General features: G+C 45.2%; 1 long non-coding RNA gene across 1 annotated transcript in view; it reads left to right on the top strand.

Moving 5' to 3' along the window:
* The first annotated feature begins 2,290 nt into the window (after positions 1 to 2,290).
* LOC143211080 (uncharacterized) overlaps positions 2,291 to 13,417 on the top strand; it is a 179,081-nt gene continuing 167,954 nt past the window's right edge. The window contains exon 1 of the long non-coding RNA XR_013009384.1: positions 2,291 to 4,410. This is a non-coding gene — a long non-coding RNA (uncharacterized LOC143211080). The remainder of the gene's footprint in view (positions 4,411 to 13,417) is intronic.

The raw sequence follows: 13,417 nt of genomic DNA, 5'->3' as shown, positions 1-13,417 counted from the left end.
GGTCGTAGTAAAAGCTCTTCTCGAAGCTTTGCTATCGATTATTACCAACCGCTTCATCGCGCACCATGACGTAACCGTTCAAACGCTTTCTTTATAGAGATCGTATCACCTCTGGCGTTGCCTATGGTTTTCACAAGCAGCGTCCATATATGCAAAGAACGAATACGTACTATTTGTTCTGTTCTGTACACGTGTGCGTCCGATTCTCTCTCTCGATGGTGAGGCTCGAAACAGCTGCAGAAGGGACCGTTAGAAGTCGATAACGATATTCAAGCAGTTTAAAGGAGGCCTGGCCTTCGTTGCGTGCCGATCGTGTCCATTTTACTAGGCGCGAACGACAGCCTTTTCTCCCCCCGATCGGCCATCATGCGGACAACGCCTCGCATGTTCCCGACAGCGACGGTCAACGAGTGCTAAAGTACGCGATTTTCGAATAAACTATGGACTTGTCTCCAACTCGCCATTGCCTCAAACAAGGTTATTTGGCTTCGCGACTCTTGCTTGATGGCTAATTCCAAACGTGTTCAACAGTTTCGAAAAATCTTCAATTTTTAAAGATGCGTTTTCAGTGTAACATTTAGAAAGTAATTAGAAAACGACGAGCCCAATAGTTGCCCGTGCCTGGTATAATTTTACCAGAAGAGCAACGTCTTCTCTTGTTTCTCTAGTACTTTCTCTAGTACAAAATTTACTCTGCAGAATACTCTGCAGTTGATGTACCATCTAGATTTTGTTTGATTGTTGATAAGGTCAGTTTCTTTCTTCCATTCTGCAATGCAATCAAAGAGCACTTAGTTGCATCCTGACTCTTGTTCGACTCTCCCGAAAGAGTGGATTTCGCTAGTCACTCGAACAAAAAGCGACCGGTATCGCGTCGAAAGCAATTAAGTGGTTTTGCTGAAACTAGTTCCGAAGCAATCAAGATTGATCCGTCGATATTGTAAAGAGTTTCGACTCCTGCTAATCAGTATAGTCGCCGGTGAGCTTTAAGCCGATCCGGGATACAGTTTCTCAATTAAAATGATCCGCGTCCTTTCGATCTATCCGCCAGCAGGATTGCAAAAGGACGTGATAGGGAACGGGACACTGCAACGCATACAATAGCAACGCTTTACGATTCGATCTATTGCCTAGCATCGTTCGAAACGCGAAAACGTGGAAGTTGTTCTTGCCACCATTCCGCATGGCTGCCCATAGCTATGCCACCACTACTATTATTCGAGCGGACATTTTATTTTCGGCGACAATAGATGCGAGATGATTTAAGTCGGTGCGTATCGATCGTGGAAATCAATGAGCGGTGTCAAATATTTTCCGAGTGAATAGCGCACTTGGAAATTCCGAGGGAACGTGAACAGATGTGGTGGACTTTGAAAGTAGCCACACTTGTATTAGCTAGTACACTATCTGAAATATTTTTGAAGATACATTTGAAAAGGATTTTGAAGATCCATTTTTTAAATTTATTTACATTTAATAATTTTTTTAATACAGAGATCACCAGTCGCAGCGTAATTTGTTACAGGATTTATTAAAATTTAAAAGTCACGCTCAATGGAGCATCACTAGCATCCTTTGATCATTCTAAGGACCCACAAAACAAACAGTTCGCCGACAGACCCGAGCTGCACCGAGGTCTCTTAATTAACGTCACCGGGACGATCGAATAAATCATCTGCGGGTAGATCTGGTTACCGTTTAAGCTAGCTCGAACAGGGTCGCGACAAAGGTCGCTGGGTCCATGAATCACGGCTATTTCGACAGCCGAAATAATCCAGACCACGCGAAAATACTACTGTCGTGGTTCGGTCGTCGCAGTTCCGCTTCCGCGAGCGGGGCTCGCCTAATCTCCGGCGTCGCTCGTTGGACGTATGTTCGCGACGGTTGCGGCGACGTCGGCGTCATATCACTTGGGTTCTATAATTACAGAGCCGGCTCTCGATCGCTCGCCTCCGAAACCGCGGAACGAGCCGGATCCCGAATCAGAAGCAACATTTCAAAGCGCAGTTAGGCGCCAACGATGTGACGGAAATATTTTTTGTTAGAACTGCTGGAAAGTAGTACCAGCGGATCGTTGAGATTCTTCCGATTAAAACGAGTCCAAACACGACGTACGTCGGACTACTTTGAGACTTAACGTAAATAACAAAATCAAGGATTACTATATATACGAAGTCTACAAAAATGGACCGATTTACGTCATGTGAGGACTCATTTTAATCGGAAGAACCTCAACAACCCACTGGTACCACTGGTTTGTTTTTTATTGCACATTTATTTTTGCATCCTGATTTGAACATATTTATTTGAAATGGATACTACGCATACTAATCCGTACAGCCACGTGTACAATAATAAAACTGATTTACCGAAATGTACATTTTCTTCCGATATCGCATGAAAGCACAAAGGAATGTAGTGTCCCATTTTTTTGCCCCCGACTGTAGGTACTCTAATCATCGCGCGAACGCGGCGAAACTGCGACTCCGCGCGACTCCCGGGCGAACCACGCGCGAAATCAAATCGAGCGTCGCGCGGTCGTGTCTCGGTGCTCGGAAGAGTTCGTAAACTTTCGTATGAGCGGCACATCGTGCCTGTTTGACCTGTAGCCGACGACGCGGCAGTCAGCGCGACAGAATCGCTTTGTTTACACCGCCGCGACAACTGCTCATAAATCGATACGCGTCGCCGCCGCTGCGCTGCCGGTGAACGCGCGTGTCGCCGCGTCCGGATCGCTCATCCGATCCAGCGATCTTGCGTCCTCGTGGATCACCGTGGGGCATTTTTACCATGTCCAGCATCATCCTCTACCGCTGCCACGCGCGTTTCAGATCGGACACCGGACAGGAAACGTCGTTCATCGTACCTGCCTAAGTGCAGCCAGGTGCAATATTCAAGTCGAGCTGTTTTTGCTGGCTGTTTCTTGTACCGCTAGTTATGACCGATGGTACCGATCCGGCCGATGATAGGGATCATTTACATATCGGCACGCCCAGTGTGTAAAGGTGAATGACACAGATCCTGCCTCGCTGCTGTTTATACCATCAATGTCAAGGACTGTCGGTACAAAGTGATTTACTATTGGCAAAGGTCTGGCGAAGGACCAGTGCTGTTGATTCTTCGCACGTAGATTTCGTTTCACCCTCCTAGAGGATGGCTTCAGATTTAGGGGATGTTGAACGAATTGAGTTCGTCACGAGTGCTGGGAACTTCGTGACCAATTGACGAATTAGGCCAGGAAACATTAGACCTTAACCTAGACCTGGTCAGTTTCCAGAGTATATGAATCGGTGGCTCTTCGCGACTATAGTTAATTTTGTGGATGACTCGGGATATTAATCCAAACCAAGACGCAGTCTAGGACACGTGGATTAACTAGGCTCTCCAAGAGTGCTGTTAATCTTGTGTCCAGGTGATGACATAGAATTCTAATTCAGACATAGTTTATTCCCAACTTCTCCACAAGTGCTGCTACCTTAGTGTCCAGCGGACAACTTAGAACTATAATCCGCCCCATATTCAATTCCTAAATTACATGATTCGTCCATCAGGTTTTCTATAAGTGCAGTTAATCTTATACCCAGCAGAAACCTTGGGACGTCAACCTAGACCTAGTCGGTTTTGAGACTATGTGAACCGGTGCAGTCAACTTGGGGCCCTAAGCTACCCACTGTGTAGGGTACACAAACTGTTTACCTAAATTCTCCGCGAGTGCAGTTAACTGCACGCCCGTTGAATGACTCGGAGTTCTGATCTAGCCGTATCTTAGGAACGTTAAATCGATTCTCCGCGAGTGCATTTAGTTTGGTGGCCGGCGACTGACTGGACCGTGTGCGGTATGTTCCGAGGATTGAAAGAAACGTTGAACGCACTCGCGCGACGGCGGTTCCGCCACTCGGATGTGTTCGTACGGCTTCGTCTGCATAGAAGAGCGTTTGTAACCTGCGCTCGAGGCCGCGTTAGGTAGTGCACGGGCAAGAAGCAAAGTCGGCCGACGCTTTTGTTTACGTATCAGCCGGGAACGGGCCGATGATCGGTCAGGCGCCCTCGCGTGCATTGCTGTTATCCGCGCACCTTCGTAATCGCGATTCGTCGCTGTGCGTGACTCGTGTCCCGTCAGTAGGATTTCGCGCTTACGACCGCGACGTGCTGACCTGCCGAACGTGGCTCTCGATCATCCGACGGGGAACCGTGTCGATCACACTTCGATTCACACTCCGTCACGCGTCGTGTCCTCCAGTGATTTTTCGCGCAACCTCAGACCTGAGTATACCTCGGATTGGATAGTTAGTGGGTGCGCGCGTGTGACCTCCCAGTCTGGGAACATGAGACGATCCATCGAAGCCGGCGACACGATCTAACGATCCGAGGGGATTCAACAGGAGGATCAACCAGGCGAGTCTCGACCAGGTGAGCACGCCTCGGCCTCTCGCGTTTCCTGGAATTCCCGCGGCCGGCCGATTGTTTTGGAGCGTGAAAGGTACGCGGGACGGCCTTCGGCCGTTGCATATCTGTGTCAGCCCCCGGTACACCGGCGGAAATTGTTATTTGTGCGTTGCACCAGGAATGTTGGAACTTTCTTGGTGCACGCCTCCGATGCTTGGTCAATTGTTGAGTGACGCTTTTGACCTGGTATATAGAGTCTGTCCCCGTGCCGTTTACGATTTGCGCAAGGCTCCTTGGAGTTAATGGGCCAAACTATTAGCATTATCTTGGTCGGTTATATCGCTCGCGAGAATTCTTGCTGGAAATTGGCTTCCTGGTGGTGACGCTTTTCGTTTCAAACGTTTTGTTTCGTTTCAACAGCTTTTTGTTCGACTAGTATTCTAGTATGTTCTAGTAGAACTAGTATTATCTTCAGGCATCAGTATTAAGGTTTGAAGATGTTTTTTATTAATTGGAAAATATTATTACCTGTTTTCTGGGGTATTCCGTTTATGATCGGTCATTATTTGATAACAAGGTTCTTAATCGATGGGATTTGATGTATTTATGACACAAATGCTGAGACACAAAACAATGAAAACATCTGTATGATTTAATTAAATTAATGAAGGAAATTGATAGAAGAAATACATTTTTATTCAACTCTTATTTCTTAAGATTTATACAAACCACGAACATCTTTCAGGAACTACTCTGAATGAATAACTTATGTAGTTTAGAATTAAGTACGTACAATCATTCTAGTTTATATTGTTACACGCAAATTCTACGACTCTCCATAGTAAATATTTATCATACACATTGTAAGCTTGATGGCTGCTTGTACTCTGCGAATCAAACGTTCGTTTATCTTCTGTCGTAACTTCGTGAACTTCAATCTGATTCCGAGAATTTTCTCGTGGGAAAGTGTCTTTAGCCTGGCAAGTATGAAGGATGGAAGAGACAAATATTGAAGGAGAATAATGTTTTCAGACTCAAAATCATCTTCAGAGACAGCAATTCTTCCTTAGGAATGAAAACTAGACTCTGTAGTTCCAAAATAGTATTACTCAGTTCGAATAATTATTTGGGAGTTTAAAATTTGAAGAACTTTGTCGATGCATTTATGACAGGAATAACTAGGTGACTTTCAACCTTCAAAACTGTGAATATATTAGGCGAATTTAAGAACATTCTTATACTATCTTCTACTTGTTAAAATTATTCAGAACCATGACACAAATTATTTTATGCAGACAATTTTTATTTTGACGAATTTCCTTACACAGAAATAGTTAGAACACGTTCAACTTTGTAAAGCATTTGTTACTAACGTTACACAGGACGACTACGATTTTGTGCATCGCGTAAAGAAGATCAAAATAATTTTGTGCATTGTTTAACTTTACAACACACATCTTTACTCATATTTGGCAAGATGCATTTAACAAAATATTGCAACAACGAAGGCTACCGCTGAAATAAATGCAGGTAGCGGACGAGTTAATTTTCGATGCATTTTTATTCGCTGTTCCTTCTCTTGGCAAGACTCGTGCTAACATTCGCAGAGGATCTGTATGTTGTTATTTTATGTAACGTGTGCCGTAAGGTTATATGTATAGATAGAAGCAACTGGCGGCGGAAGTACAGGCTGCTGATAGCGGAACTCGAGGTGAATATGTAGTCGCCACAGTTCGCGTACATTCCGGTGGAAAAGTTATTTCGGTGTCGTGCCGCTTCAGAGGCTTTCGCATTTCGAAGTGACGATGTAGCTTTCGGGGCCGGAGATTAGAAATACCCATTTTACATTACAACCGAACCAATCGGAGCCGTGTTTTCGATTATTGAACAGCAAGTGAGAGGAGTCGGGTTTCTGATTATTGAGTAGTCTGCTGAAGATATGGATTGTAGGTCTGAGTGACAATTTATTTTTTTTTTTAGACGGAAATAGTCTGCTGCTCTAAAACAGATCAATCATCGTCGTTGCGAAAATAGTTAGCTAGCTGATAATTAGTTGGCAATATTTGTGTGTAGACAAGTTTCTAAAAACATTTCTGTGATTTTAAAATTATCATACTATTTCGTGTATATTTATCTGTAATTATTAGGACGTTAATAATTAGGAACAATTCCGTGTAAATTGTATAAAACAGGAGTTATACAAGTGTAGCAGAAGTTAATTGTTAAATTGATAAAAATATTGAAAAACTCGATGCTGCTCACCAGCGGAATAATGATCAAAGTCAAATGTTTTTAGGAATTTAAGAAAGTACGACAAAAACAGAGTCTACTTCTCAGGGGAAAGTTCTGCATGGATCAGACATGGCCGTGTGTGACTTGCAGTAGCTTCCGAAACGCTAATATACAATTATCAAACGATGCACTTTTTCGACCGCCAGCTGTTTCGTTTTTGTAAGAACAAGTGGAAGGTAGCCTCAGGTGAAAACCATTCCGAGTGCACCGCGCGTTTCCAGCAAGCGGGAGTTGATCTTCCTCACGGCGAGGAAGGAGCGGAAAAAAGTTCTTCCTGCGCATTAAACGTCGTATAGCTAATTCCGGGGAGCAATTACAAATATTCATAAAATCTCGGACGATTCCGCGAGATATTCGAACACAAGCACCGTGGTTAACGACCATCGGTCTTGCGATCGAAAGCGGAGCGGCTCGTGTTCGCGTCGGCATCGTTCCCGACAGTGTCAACGCCGAGCGGAACGATCGCAGTCGTCGCTCGTAAATGTCCCCGAGGATGATCCGGCAATGTTTCAGTTCCTCCTGGTTGATCCATAAACACGTAACTACGTATTCACCGCGGCGTCTGCTCGAACGGAACGGTTGATCGTTAGATTTTCTACGATCGACGTTATGGCTCGACACGATACGTGGAAGCATAGAAATCTAGCGGGGGCCGTCTATCGCGCGAGACCAACGGTGTATCGGAGCGGAGTGAAGCAGATAAGATAGCGGGGCCGGTTATCGACTCGCTTACACTTAGTTCACCTGCGTCCTAAGTACTCTTATCTTGGCCTTTTATCGGTGACCTCTGATCCGAACGGCCCCGGACTGATACAGGCGAGAGACACGAAACGTCTGGCCCGTATGCAACCAGACGATACCTCCGCTATAATGTCTACATCGGAATGGCGAGCCGACCCACCTATCGCACCCAGCTGAAAAGAAAACACTCCGGACGAAGACACACACCTGTACAATTAGCTCTGCTAATAAACTCGCTGCGCTTTTTACCGACATTTAACTTTCATTTATAAAGGAAGTTTATGTTCCGAAGTATTCGCCATTTTGTAGTATCTTTTCTCGTCCAGTTGGCAGATCATTGATTTCCCCGGACAAATTGTGCTAGAGCAGTTTCCCAAAGTGTGGTATGCGGACTTCGGGGGGTATAGGAAGAGTTTGGAGGGGGTACGCACAATCTAGGGGATTCTAGTGCAACAATCCTGGTGCAGCGGGAGTCTACTAGTGTGTACAAAGAATGTACATGCCTGCTATTTAGTAACAATTGTTCTTAATGGGGGATAATCAGTGTTACGACAGTTATAGAAGGGGCACACAGATATCGAAACTTTGGGAAACACTGTGCTAGAGGAACCCGAACAGATTATGGCCTGTTACGTTCCTCGTCCTGGAAATATTCCATGTGCCATTTAAAACTGTGGTGCCCAAGGTGGTTCGGAATCCACCTTAAACTGTAGGTCCCGTCGTTTAATAACCATAGCAGTTGAAGAAGTATGACCAAGCATTGATCCAATTTATTGTATACATTGTTGGCGGTAGCAATATGCAGTAATCGTTCGGGCTCATAATTTATTAAATGCAGCCTCATCGCAGACGTGCAGGCCGTTCCGAGACGAATTCGTTGACCCACAACACACCCATCTGCGAAGGTCACTCAAGGTCATCCATAGCCCTTCAACGCCGAGGTTCGTTAACCATCCTTAGAACTACCTCGCGTCCGGAGCGTTGAAAAGAACGACCTTGGCCATCGATAGAATAATTTATTCCATCCCTAGACGCGCTAGTTGCAGTTCGAAACGCGGCGCGCCGTTCGGTTCCTGTCCCGCTCTTTTCCTCTCCTTTTCTCTCTCTCCGCGTTCCACGAAGATGCGATCTTGTCCACCGACCACGCCTTCACGGCCTACAGAGAAGGAGAAAGATAGAAAGAGAAAGAGAGAGAGGACGGCATGCAACGTCGATCTCGTTTCGAGACCGGCGTGTGTCGTTCCTTCTTATTTCGCTGTGGAACGGGGGAACGAACACGGGGTAAAGAGGAGAAAAAAAAGGTAAGAAAAGAGGATACGTATCGAGAGCGCAGGATATAACCGTCGAGGTCCGTCCGCGTGGCAGTCGATCCCGATGCCTACGGTGGTGGTGACGATGATGGTAGTATTGGTGGCGGTGCTCGATGGTAGTGGTTTCTTCATTGCGGAGGTCCCCGCTCGCTCCGGCCGGCCTGGGGAGAGACGGTCTCGACACTTTTGCAAAGTAAATCTCGTTTCGTCGCGAGCATCGTCCTTCTTCCACTCGGTGGAAGGACTTCCGTCACCGTTGACGTTCCTCGTCGTGCTTCGATGCCCCGCAAAAAATCGACTGCGCTCGGCTGGAACGTCATAACCGCGCTCGCTACGTGTTTCTTGTCCGGCCACGATGATTCCTCGTCCCCTCATCCACCGACACGTCACGCATGTTTCTTATAGCCGAGTAAATTCTCGGTTCCACCACCGATCGACCAATCTTTCTTTTTTTTCCTCCAACGATTTTTTACCGTTTCATTTTGCACCAGAGACATACCCTACTCGTCTGATAAGGTGGGCTCCTCTTTGATGTCCTCCTTCCACATTTTTATCAGAAGTGTCCATCACAAGATCCACGTGGCTTCAAGTCATCGAAAAGTGGTCCAAGAATCTATTTAGCTCCCGTTTTGCTCTCTTTTGTTTCCTCCGATGGTCTTTTTTACCGTTTTATATTACACCAGAGTCCTTACTCTCCTGATAAGGTGGTGTCTTCTTTTTTCCACCTTCCACATTTTTATCAGAAGCGTCCATTACAAGATCCGCGTGGCTTCAAGTCATCGAAAAGTGATCCAAGAATCTGTTTAGCTCCCGTTTTCCTCTCTTTCGTTTCCTCCGATGGTCTTTTTCACCGTTTTATTTTACACCAGATACTCTACTATTCTGATAAGGTGATGTCTTCTTTGATCCACCATTCACATTTTTATCAGAATCCTCTATTAAGTATACGGCGATGCATATGTCACACCCAGAACAATTACAAGATCCACGTGGCTTGAAGTCGTCGGAAATTGATCCGGCTCGGAACGTATAAAAGTCATTATAAATCAGAACCTATTTGGCTCCTGCTTTCTTCTCTTTCGTTTCCTGGGACGGTATTTTACATTTTCTGTTGCGCCCGAGACCGTATGTTACCCTGTTGATAAGGTGATATTTTGATTTCACCGTGGCGACAGGTGCACGCGCGAGCGCGCAACGGCGAGCCACGCGATTTCTTGTTAGCCGAGAGAGTGAGAGAGAGAGAGGGAGATGGAGATTCGCAGGTCGGATTTTATGGTAACATTGATAATTTACGATCACGCTGGAAAAGCCGCGGGACCGTGAAATAATCGCCGGTTGCCGTGAAGCTTTTATCGGACGTCGCGTCGCTTATCCCGGCGCGTCATTACCTCGATAGGCGTGCGTGCATCGAAAAAGAAGGCTTATCGGTTCTTCCAGGAAATGCGCCGTGCACGTGATACCACGGGAAATCGAATCATATCTGATCGCAGCCTGGACTGGCGCTAATATCCTACTCATTTTTTTCTTTTCTTCCAGTTTCTTTTCTTTTGGTCGATCTTCCGATGATTTCTGCGGGATTAAGCATCGCGTGCGTATCGACACGGGAAAGCTCGATTGACAGGAATGAGTCGGTCGTGTTTACCTTCCACTCGTTAAACGGATCGATCGATCGCGACAATTTCTCCGAGCCGATACACCAAGCTGATACACGATTTTTCGTACGGGCTCGCCGCCGAGGATAATATGTAATCAGTCGCCCGGTCGATGTCGATGAAACGAACTGATACGGACAGAGTGGTTGTTCGAAGCTTGTAACGAGGAAAATGTGTTCTACCCGGTCAATCCAATCAGAGAAATTTTATTGGTTGTTCGATAACACGGATTAAGCTGTCTCGTGTTTTCTGCGTTTCCCGGAGGGTACTGCTTGCGATGATTACCCGGAATTTTCTGGTCCGCTGCGGCGCGCTCTATTACGGTCTCCAGCTTCTATCGGTGGGCCTTCACTGCGTTATTTCATTAAGTTCAGCGCCGTGAGCGAACGTTACGGTTTCGGACGACTCAGGTTATTCTGCGGAGGCATTACTCGTGGAAATTTTGTGCAAAATTGTCCGTGGCAGAAGTGAAATAGAAAATTGTTTCTACTCTTGTCCATCTTTTGACTGTAAAGGAATAATCTATCTCTCATTCCATAGATTGCGGAAAATCAGAGAGAACATATGCCACGGTAACATTGCAATCGTTCCGCACCTTCAGCCATGATCCTTTTCACCTAATTTCCCCGAAGTGATCGGCTCCTGGTACCGCAGCCATCGCGCCCGACATAATTACACATTTGCTGGGTGCGGAGCTTGCGTACCGCCGATAAATCTGCTCGGTAAACGAAGGAACGGTCCCCTGGCGAGGTGAGCACAAATTAAAAGATTCAATGATCGATCCGGCGGCTGGCCATTCCGTCGTGCTTAATAGAAATGCTTAACATTCTTCCAGGGGAGCATTAAGATATCCGCGTAATCGGGCCTCTTATTATCCGTCATACGATGGCGCCTAATATCACGGTACGTCCGGGGCGGAGAGAAAGAGAGAGAGACGTTCTCTCTTCTTTTTCTCTTCGGCATGTCGAACACTTTTCGTACATCGTGCTACCCATAGCCGACGCTGATGCTGGTAGTCACCGAGGCTCTTTCGGTGCTGATACAAAAGGGGACGATGCTGGATGTTGTATATGTATGGCGGTCGGCAAACAAGAGGGGCAGGTGGAAGGTTGTGCAACCTGTTGCTTCGATGCCGGGACTCGAGGTAGGATGAGAGTTCGGGTTTGGCTGCGGGTGTGCATGAGACGGCACACACCGGAGAAACATTCTGCCCTTGGGTATAGCAATCACAATGAGGCGAGTCTCCTTCTACGTGCTCTTTCTCCCGGTGATGTACGCTCTCGTTGCTCCTTCGTGCTCTTCCCTTCTTCTTCTTCGTCGTCGTTGTCGTCGTCGTCGTTCTCTTCTCTTCTCTTCGTCGTTCTCTTCTTCTTCTTCTTGTTCTTCCTCTGTACCCGATGCGGTTCTTCCCCCAACAGCCTCTCCGCCTTCCTCTTCTTGGACGTCGCGCCCCCGGGACGCGATCCCGATCTGACGCGATTTGCATAATTCCAGTATCCCCGCCCAGTCGTTCAGCTGCTCAATTATTAGCTGGAATTTAAGACGTGTTTAAGAAAATAGCTCGACCCGGCTGCGTTTCTGCCGATCTGATCCCCGATGGACCATTCGCCGGCGCAGAGGATTTCGGGGCTTGCGGAAAACGAATATGGGTGACCCTTCAATTGATGGAGTTTCCCATCACGTGGTGGGGAAGAGTGATCCAATTTTCAGGGTTGTTTCGCCACATTCGGACCCCGCGAACTTAGCTCTAGTTTTTGTGCCACATGAAGTAGTTTGCACTTCTTCATCTGCATGAACGTTTCCCTGAATTTTATTATCTTCCAAGGAACGCTGTTCATGTCCAGTTATACATTACGTGAATACTGTTTGTCACATAATTACATGATGATACAATTTATACAATGCGTATCATAAATTGCATGTAAGCTGAATGAAAAATTCATTTAAGAGCTTCTCGATATTTAATTTACAAAGTTAATGGACCACGTGGAATTACAACTGTTATGCAATTACATATTAATACATTTTCGTGAAGGAAAATTATAGGTGAGCACCAATTGCTGCATGTTGAGATAATGCGCCGTGATTTGTTTGAACAAGAATTTTGTAACGGACGCTTAAGAAATTAGTATAATAACTACACCGCGTTGCTGATGACCATTGATATTAAAGAAACATTGAAAAATAAAAGTATTAGCTTATATAAATTATTTTATATATGAATAACCATAGGAACATCTGCGTTTTGCAAGTTTCACTCGATTCTCCCTAGACACGCAGCAAACCTACAAAGCCACTTATCAAGAAGTTGAATCATTATTAGGTTTAAATAACATTTGCTGTCAGCGGCGGAACGAACGATACTAATACCTACACCGTTATCACGGAACACGTTTTTATCAGCGGTGCGATATGGTAACGAGGTCTGTACTTACGGATGTTTGTTGCGGTTTTTCGTTCCACATATGAGATTTACTTTGTGTTACCGTCTACGGGATTTAATTGGTCGCTTGCAATTTAAGTTCTCTACGCCTGGTTATTTCTGGAAAACTATGTTTCTCGATCTGCTAATTAAAAAAGAAACGTTGCATATGTAGAACCATTTTACAATTTTCATTAGAACCCTCTCAATGTAATTCTTCAAGGATTATTAATATCAAAAGAAAGATAGATTCTACGTCATAGTTATATGCAGTTATACGAATTACATCAGTTACAAACTATAGTTTTTTTAAAAGAAAGAGGAATCTTATGTCACTTATGATATACATTTATTACCTTATAGATTCATTTGCACTTTGTGAACTATCATATAGATTGCTTTGCATCTTGCAAATTGTCATATAGAATTCTTTGTAAATATTTGGAAAAATTGAGAATGAATAGCAGATGTGGTGCTGTTCAATCAAAGTTGGGTAACGTGTCTGTTCATTACCTGCCGTTTCTACTTACTGCAACTGCGAAAGACATATTAAAGACGGGGACTATAACTGTTATAACCAAAAAGAATAAGGTCATAGAATAACAAGTATTTTA

Source organism: Lasioglossum baleicum, chromosome 8, assembly GCF_051020765.1.
Source record: "Lasioglossum baleicum chromosome 8, iyLasBale1, whole genome shotgun sequence".
In the NCBI taxonomy this organism is placed as follows: Eukaryota; Metazoa; Arthropoda; class Insecta; order Hymenoptera; family Halictidae; genus Lasioglossum; species Lasioglossum baleicum.
Note: the sequence above shows the minus strand (reverse complement) of the source record. Positions and strands in the feature narration are given on the sequence as shown.